General features: G+C 48.5%; 1 long non-coding RNA gene across 3 annotated transcripts in view; it reads right to left on the bottom strand.

The window, feature by feature from the left end:
- Window positions 1-310: 310 nt before the first annotated feature.
- Window positions 311-8984, bottom strand: part of LOC134426473 (uncharacterized) — a 47176-nt gene continuing 38502 nt past the window's right edge. For 2 of the 3 annotated variants that reach the window (XR_010029988.1, XR_010029989.1), the window contains one exon: window positions 311-8901. This is a non-coding gene — a long non-coding RNA (uncharacterized LOC134426473). The remainder of the gene's footprint in view (window positions 8902-8984) is intronic. The other variant, XR_010029990.1, reaches the window with a different exon arrangement.

Genomic DNA, 8984 nt, shown 5'->3' with positions numbered 1-8984 from the left:
CAGAGCCTGGCCCAGAGCCCCCGGCCCAGAGCCCCCGGCCCAGAACCCGGCCCAGAGCCCCCGGCCCAGAGCCCCAGCCCAGAGCCCCAGACCAGAGCCCCCAGCCCAGAGCCTGGCCCAGAGCCCCCGGCCCAGAGCCCCCGGCCCAGAACCCGGCCCAGAGCCCCCGGCCCAGAACCCCCGGCCCAGAACCCCCGGCCCAGAGCCCCGGCCCAGAGCCCAGCCCAGAGCCCGGGCCCAGCTCAGGGCGGCACGGTGACCGCAGAGTGATGGGGGGGCAATCACCTGCCTCCAGGCTGGATTGCTGTCAGCGGCAGGGACGTGCCAGTGGGCGCATGCCACGAGAGAGCACTCAGCAAGTACGTGGGCTGTTCCTGACTGTATTTTTCTTACAGTCAATCTTTCACAGATTTATGCTGGAGAAATGGGAACGTTAAATATCCCCTTGCTGTAATTCAGCATGCCACAAGAGATACAGATTTAAATATTTAGTAGCACATAACTGGCTAAAAGCCTCGGCAACATTTTAAAAAATCACTTTTTAATAAAACTGGACTGAAATATTCCCCACAGTTAGAATTTATGGTTTGTAATCGGTGTTCTTGTGATAAATAGGAGTGAATATATATTTATGAACAACAAATGTTAATGAAGAAATAATATGGGAGCCCACCTTCAGGCTGTGTAGCTGCTAGTGCTCTGCAACATTCCCCGAGGAATGCTGACATTGAGCAAACAAAAAGGCCAGATCAACAGTACTATTAGACTGAAAAATCCAGGAGGAAAGGAGCATGGCCTGGGCACAGAGGCCAGTTCAGAGGCGGCTGCACTCAGTGAGAGTCTCTGCACACAACTGCAAAGGCACGACTGAGCTTGCTCCTTGCCTGCAGATCACAGATATCGTGTGTCTGCATCGCAGCCGGCAAACGCTCCGGCACGACTGATTTGTATCGGGTGAGCCATTCATTTGCATGTGTTTCCCCGTGATAATAAACCTGGAGGCAAAGCCCACAGTAACTGCTTCTCTCTTCTGTCCGATGGCAGGAAGAGATTTATCGCGGGGTGGTGATCTCGATTACTGCCTGGGCGCAGCACAGGCAGGAGCAGCATGCTGATTTCTCTGCACTTCACACCCAGTAGGAGCAGTCTGGGTTTTAATACTGGCCATCTTCTGCACCAAAACGTCGAATTAACAGAAACCAGATCAAGGAATGCCAGAGAGTGTGGGGGAATCCCTCCCTTCACATAGCAGCATCTGCACCTGTGGGGGCTCTGCATCCCAGGCCAGACTGAGTGGAGGGAGCCACTGGGCTCTCCAAGGTTTGTGGAGGATACCACAGCCCATGGACTGTGCAGGCAGAAAAGCAGTTCAAACACCATCCCAGGGGACCAGCTTCAGGGAGTCAGATGCACAGCAGGAGCTCTTGGAGCAGCCATCACATCTCTCTGCCCCACGGGGAGGCTGGCACTCACCCCCACACTAGCAGCACCGAAGAGCTACAGCAGCCAAAGGAAACATTTCCAACATTAAATAAAACAGACATGTTTATGGTACAATAGAAGCTCTGTGATCTTGGAACACAATTTGCATAAACAGACAATTTGGCTATAAACAATTTCAACATTAACTAGTATTTACATATAGAACAACTCACTCAAAATACAATTAAAGGCCTTGATGGATTGTAAAATGTCAACATATTTAAAAGGCTACAATATATGCTTGGTTTATATCTCCTTGGTCAGACATAAAACTGGAGTTTGTTTACATTTTCTCGGCCAGAGCCTAGAGCACAAGGGGCTTCTGGCTCCCTGCATCAGGATGTGCAGGTATCAATTTGCTGGTTATTCCTCCACACAGGGAATAATCTCTGTTTTCTCTAAGAACATATTTAAAATAGGGAGGCTATGGTTCACCTCACCACTCTACTCACTCCGTACCCCTTAAAGAATCTGCAGGGCCACTGTTTTCCATATTGCCCAAACAGAGGCTGGTAGGACAGCATTCATTCACCAAGACTGAGATATTGCAGCAGAAGACAAGACTTGGCCCTCAGTGCAGGCTACCTGAAAGCAGAAGAATCCCAAATCAGCAGCAGCCTTTTCCAGTTTGGGCCAGAACCTCTAGCTGTCCAGAGAAAGCATCTGACTCGTCAGCATTTACCAGAACAAAAGCCAAAGCCCACCTCTCCTCACTCCCCACAGAGTCTTCTGTTCACAGGCTTGCTACTTCACCCTACAAGAAAGCTAAGTACCTAACACAAATGGGAACATCTCCAGTATCAGCAGAAAGTCCTCCTCACCCCAAAGAGGCTGCCTCACTACTGTGAGACTTGGGAGACACGTGTACAACCACCCTTGGAGAACAGGAACAGCACAGCTCAAGCACCCACGTCCTGAGAGATGCTCTTTCCTCCCTCCAGGATGAGGGTGCAGGCAGGAGCTTTGCTGGCACGGCAGACCCGCACAGCTCAGCTCACCAGGCAGGAGCTTTGCAGCACAAGGCAGCCAAGCGAGGTGGCGAGAACCAGGCTGAGCACTTCTGTCTGGTTCAGCTTCACACCCTCAGAGCTTGGCTGTCAGAACCAGCACACAAGTCACCCAGCCAAGAGTGGTGACTCGTGTGCCAGGAGTGACGCATCCCTGGAAATCTCACCAAACACTTGGTAACTTTACCCTCGAGTTCTTCTCTGCCTCTGACATCACACTGAGATTACCTGGGAGAAAGAGGAGCTCAAGTTTCTTCCCAAACTGCACCAGCCAAACACACCATCTACTGCTGAAATAATAAGCAAGAGCAATTGTCCTGTCTGATCATCCTGAGAACATTTTGAAAGCTGCTCACAGCATTTCTTCTCTTCAAGGTCAGATTCTTCAGGGACTGAACAATTCTGCATTCATCCTAAAAACACAGAGCTTATTTATAAACTGCCTAATATATTTTAAAGGGCAGACATTCCACATTTTAGTTTTTATTGCCACTTATCTTCCATCTCTGCTGTAGTTTTTTATCTTCTGCTATGCCAAGGCACATCTCCGCAGCCCTGCTGCTGTGTGGCTGACACGGTGGAACACTGTGAACTCAGTTAAGTGCAGCCCTTGTAATCTGTCAGAGCTCATGGAGGGGATCCGGATGCTTTCCCAAATACCACTGAGCTTATAAAGCAAAGGAAAAACCCATAAGCAGTCATTGACTGTGGAGCTCAAAGAAAGACTGAGAGCTATACTCACAAAAACCACATCAGCCTGGGAAAGTGGTGGAGGAGCAGCTCCAAAAGCGAACAGGCTTTGCTCCTGGCAGAGCAGCACCCTTGCTGGGAGTTTATTCCACTCACAAGGAGCCATTTGCCTCCCTGTACTCTTTTACGCTTTCCTTCCAGTCTGCAGCAACTGCCCAACAAGGCCTGCAGGACAAGGCTGCACGTGAGTCCAGGCTCTGCCAGCACAGAGAACCTCTGCACCCTGCTCCAGGGGCACAGACAGCATGGGCAGGTGGTGCAGAACCTCTGGGATGTGGCTGCAGCTGGAGAGAGCAGAGGTGCTGCCCAGGTAGCCTGCGTGGGGCCCCCACTCCTCTCCTACTTCCCACCACCTGTGCTGGGCAACGCTGCCCCTCTGCCCGCAGACCCTGCCAGCTGTTGGCACCACCAGCAGCAGAACAAAGAGCTCCTTCTACTCCCCCAGGTTCAACAGTCCTGTATTAATTTGGCTTGTGGAGGGTTCTCATCCTGTCCCTCAACACCACAAGCACCCAGCAGGGCCTTCCTGTGGTGACTCCTCAGCTAGACCCTCCTTCTCTAGCCATGCTAGAGCCCTTTGTTCATGCTGCTGCTGCTACTGCCCAGCAAGTTACAAGTATTATTTATTGCAACACAGCATATGGATGCTCTCTTTTCTATTTGTCTGCATTAAATAATTATTTAAGCTATATTAGGTATTTTTCAAAAAAACTGTCAGCATCTAAAGTTTCATTATTGTAGTTGGAGCTATAGAACAGGGCAATTCATATGGATCCTAGCCCTTGCATGGAAAGGACTTTCTGCAGGCTGAAATTATGGCATGAGCATGTTTTATGAGATACTAGAACTTAACCTTGAAATCTGGGGAGATGGGAGAAAGGAGTGAGGGGAAGCAAGCTCTCCAGGGTGCCTGACACAGCAAGAGGCTCCCAGTTGTGCTTCTCCCAGAAGCTCAGGGGCAGGAGCTGATGGTGGGGCAGTAGCAGGCAAAGCAACACAACTGTCACCTCTGGTCAGGGCACCCACTGTGACTCTGCAGTGCTCCTCTCTGCTCCTCCTTCCTGAGCAGGAGAGGGACTGTGCCTGGCTCAGGGACTGACAGGGGACTGACCCCTGCCCTCCTGTCCCTCCTGAGATCTCAGAGGCCTCTATGAGAGTGCTGCAGCAGTCAAGACAAAGCTCACTGAAAGCTGAGTGCTTCTTCTCAAGGTCCTGTCCACAGCCCCCGCCTGCACAGCACATTTGGACTGGGTCTACATCATGGGATGATCAGCAAAGAGATGGAAATCCACACAGTTTTCAATTCCTGAAAGCGCATTTTTTTCCTTTATAGATTCTTGATAATCAACCTACTCAATGCTTTTTATTTGCATTGATCACATTTTATAGTGTGATTAAATTTGTATGGAAGCAAACCAATTAGTTTTGTTTTACACTTATTGAATCCACTTTATGGTCAGACAAATTAACTCAGTTAGTTAGTTTGATTTATCTAGCAGCATAAAGCTTAACAACCTGGGATCTCAGAGAAACAGTTTTAAAAGAATTATCTTTTTTGTTATTTTTCCTTCTCGGGAAAAATCATAAAACCTGGAGGCAGGTATGAAGAAGCAAACACTCATCACAGACTGGCCCTTCCCAGAGATTTCAAAACTCAACCTGATTGTTTGCCAAAGCCTCTGTTGAAAAGGACCACCATATTCTACACAGAGATGGTCTCCTGGCAGAGAGTGAGTGCCAGCACAGTGACTCTGTGCAGAGGAGTGAGTGCCAGGCTGTTTTAGGAAGGTCACTTTACCCACTGTTTGGGAACTGCATGTAGGCACAGGACCAATGGGTGCAGTGGATGTCCAAGATGCTCCCCCAGAGAGCAACTGGAAATGCTGAGCCAAGAGGGTGTACCCAGGGATAATTTCCTATGGGAGACCTAGAGGAAGATCTCAGAAAAGCGAGCAGCCTGGGCAGGGAAACTCGCTAATAGATGCCCCTTCCCCCTCAGTCTCCACCTGGGCTCTGCCTGTCCTGGCTGGCCCTGTCCTGAGGGCAGCAGGCAGTGGGTGGGATGGCCCTTGTCAGAAGGGTGTAAAGCCTTGCTGTGTCCCCACAGCTCTCAGAACATCATTCTTTCCCATGCTCTGTCACTATAGAGACGTGTGTCAGGATGGGGCACAGGCCACAGCTGATGGCTGCCCTTAGAAGTGGAGTGCTCCAAGGCTGGCCGCTCTCTCTCTGTCACTTGGGCAGGGCACACAGTTTGGAAGAAATTATTGCCAGCGCTGGGGATGTGTTCCTCTGCACTAGAACAGAGCTCTTGCAGCTCAGCACCAGAGATAGGTCTCTGAACCTTCCTCCTGTGTAAGCATTCCTTAGCCTGGAGCTCAGCAACCCTCTCACAGCTAGCAGGGCCTATCAGAAAACAAGTTTTTTACTGGCAGAGTGCAACTGTCATTGACACGGGGACAAATGGGCCAAGGAAGCTTCCTGGCACCTGGGCAGCTCTGAAGCCCAACCTCATTTGTATTCAGCAGCTACAAGAAAAATAATTTGTTCCCAGTTAGTAAATGAGATTTAGTTAATAAATTGGCACATGTGATCAGGTTGCCAGTCATTCCCATGCAATGCAAAAAATGAAGAGATGGAAGCTTATTATTTTATGAGAAGAAGCTGTTTTGTTACAGGATGAGGTGCAGCAGAAATGTTATTTTTTGGAAGGGAGTGGCCACATTTGATGATCATTCATTTCATGGATCTTCACAAGGCAGTCAGAATACTGCCCAAGTCTACTGAACTGTGCAGGGGAGCTCCTTCCTGAGACAGCTCCATCACCACCAGACTCCTCAGGCATGGGGGGCTTCTGTCACTGATGCAAGCCCCAATACACCTTCTACAGAAGAAGCCACATCAGGTTACCCTGTATAGCTGATAGATAGGAAAACCTGTAATGTTAGAATGGAAAACTGACAGAGGAAGAAGGAAATCTGGAAATTCTGGGAGCAAATCCATTATCAGGCCTATCATATAGGGCCCCATTCCTGGTCCTTATTGATCCTGTAACATAACATTGAAAAGTAGCATCTCTTACTGGATAAAACACTAGTTACTCTCTAAAATATCAAGCCTAAATATGATATTGAGAGACTGAGATAGCAACAGATTTTTAAGGTGAGGAACAGCACTGTAGTTTGGAGGACTGCATCCAACAAACAAAAGCACCCCAGCACTCCTCTGAAGTGGGTATAACTTTGCAGGGTTCTTAGAGGACACAGTTGCTCCTTTCCCTCACAATGGTCTTCTTGAGAGGCTTCATGTGCACAGATTCCACAACTGCCATTTGACCAAGCCATGAAGCACTATGAAAGTCAAGCCTTGGACTGGGAGCAGTACACCATCTGTTCAGGCTTGAAAGACAGGAAACCACTATCACAACTACAATCTAATCATGATCAGCTGCCTGGCAGCTGACAAGAACACACGCTGTCTGGTGAAGAGCAAAAATGCCTGTCAACTGAGCCCTGCAAGGGAGAAATGAAGTGTCTGATGGACTGAAGGAGAAGTACAGGAGTGGGTAGCTAAAACAAGGCTAATGAAAGAGGAAAGTGACATGGTCCAGTGATAACCAGGGAGCATCTACACAAGGTTCCTCCACTTGCACCTGTACACCTGTACTTTGTACCTCTAAGTTGAGCCTGTTTTGCCCTTGAAGAGTTTTCTCCCTGTCCCTATCTCAACTCATAAACCCTTTCTTAATTTTTTTCTCTATGCTGTCCACATGTGGTAGGGGAGGGAAAGCGAGTGCCTTTTGTGGGTGCCTGATGCTTGGCCAGTGTCAAACCATGACAACACCTCTGGTTAAATTTACATCCTCCATGAAACAGTGGCCAGGAAGTAGTCAAATATGTCTGCAGAAACAAAACTAAAGCCAACAGCAGAGATGGGAACCAAGCACTACCTGTGAACTCTGGAGGACAGGAACTAAAACATGCACTGGATAGAGAAACTGAATCTCTGGGAAAGTATGGAAGATATTCTATGAAAAGGACACTGACAGCAGATCCCTGAAGAGGCCAAAGTCAGCTCTACTGAACTCCAGGGTAGAAGTAGCAATATTTTACTTTATTTTAATAATTGAACTGTTCTTATTTCAATCTACAGAAAAACACCCTTTTTCTGATTCTCCTTCCCATCCCTCTGAGGGAGAAGGGTGAGCAAACAGTTGTGTGGGACTGAGTTTTTTGCTGGGGTTAAGCCATGACAATATCCCCCTGTTCGTGCACATTTGCTGCATTTATCTCTTTCCAAAAACTTGTTATCCCAGGAGCATCTGATCACCCACAGCCCATTAGAGCTGCCACTTAGGAAGAATCTGACACTCAGGACAATGCCGACCACGCTGCCACTCGTTCACAGACACAGATCCATCAGCTGGGGGTAGCTGGGTGCTGGCCAGGCTGGCTGCAGGGGCAGGGACGAGCACAGGGTCTGTGCCATGCAGGTTTGGAGGCTGGCGGCAGGGCAGTCTGGTCCTCATCTCCGTGGGCAGATGGAAGCAGAGCCCAGGCCAGGAGGGTCTCTGCAGAGACAATGATGGTGATGCAATGACCCTGTTTTCATGTCAGACGGAGGGAATGGGCAGCACCTCCCAGAAAAACAGAGGATATTTCTTCAAGAGCTGTGGCTACAAAATCACTTCTCTGTGGTTGAAGTGATTTAGGACATGCATCTTGAATGGTGAAAGACTGCAGCAGGAGCAGCTAAAAGCCCTGACCCAGAGGAGGCTCCTGCAGGCACGATGCTCTCAGAGGAGGCAGTGCAGAGTCTGGGGAACAGTGCATCCCCCCACTTCGGGGGATCCTCCTCCAGGACAGAGAACCCATGTCACTGAAGAAACTGAACTGGAAGTTTTCAGACTGCTATATACATCCAATTTTGCTTTTTAACAGTTGTTTATCTTTTTCTCCTGTCTTCGATGTTTCATTTCTTTCTGGAACAATAACAAGAGCAGATAGGCATTCTTTAATCTGCTCCAAGGGAAAGGTGGAATGCCAATTGCTCGCTGTGCCTCTTTTGGTCAAGCATTTTTATCCTGAATTGCTATGGGGAAAGGTCTTGGCTCTTCAGGCACCAGCTTTTGTCTTTTTGTTAGTTGAAGGGTTTTTCCCAAAGTGAGTGCTGAAATGCTTCAATGATCTTTAAAAAAACATTGTGCAGATTTTGTGAGATTTCAGGCAGTGGTAAAAGCAAAATTTAACATGCCGAATGTCATTTTTTTTAAGGAGTTAAGCAAAAGGCTACTGGAGCTGTCAGAGTTTAAGCTTCAACCTTTATGTTTACAAAGCAAAAAGGGCAATTAGATGTGGAAAAATAAATTTTTCCAGGACTCTGTCAGCAGTTGTGGTTTGTACTGAGACTTCTGAATGACAGGCTAGTTTAGTGCCGCAGGCAGAGAGTCAGTGTAGAGCAGCCCTGACATTTCTTTGATGATAAGCAGTGTACCCTAATAAAGATGTGCTTTGAAGTCACTCCCTCTTGCCTGGCATGCAGGCATTACAGAGCATTCCCAAGCCAGCAGGACTGGGACTGGCTGCATGCTCCAGGCCTCCCATGCCTGGCATTCCGCTTCCCTCCTTGCTTCAGACTTCCTCCACACCTCCATCCACTGAACCTGAGGAAGAAAGTTTTGGAATAAATCAAAGATATAGCTAATAGGCAAGTTGTGTGCTTTGACCTCCCAGCTATTTCACAAAG

This window comes from Melospiza melodia, chromosome 18, assembly GCF_035770615.1.
Source record: "Melospiza melodia melodia isolate bMelMel2 chromosome 18, bMelMel2.pri, whole genome shotgun sequence".
Taxonomy (NCBI): domain Eukaryota; kingdom Metazoa; phylum Chordata; class Aves; order Passeriformes; family Passerellidae; genus Melospiza; species Melospiza melodia.
This window is presented reverse-complemented; position numbering and strand designations above follow the sequence as displayed.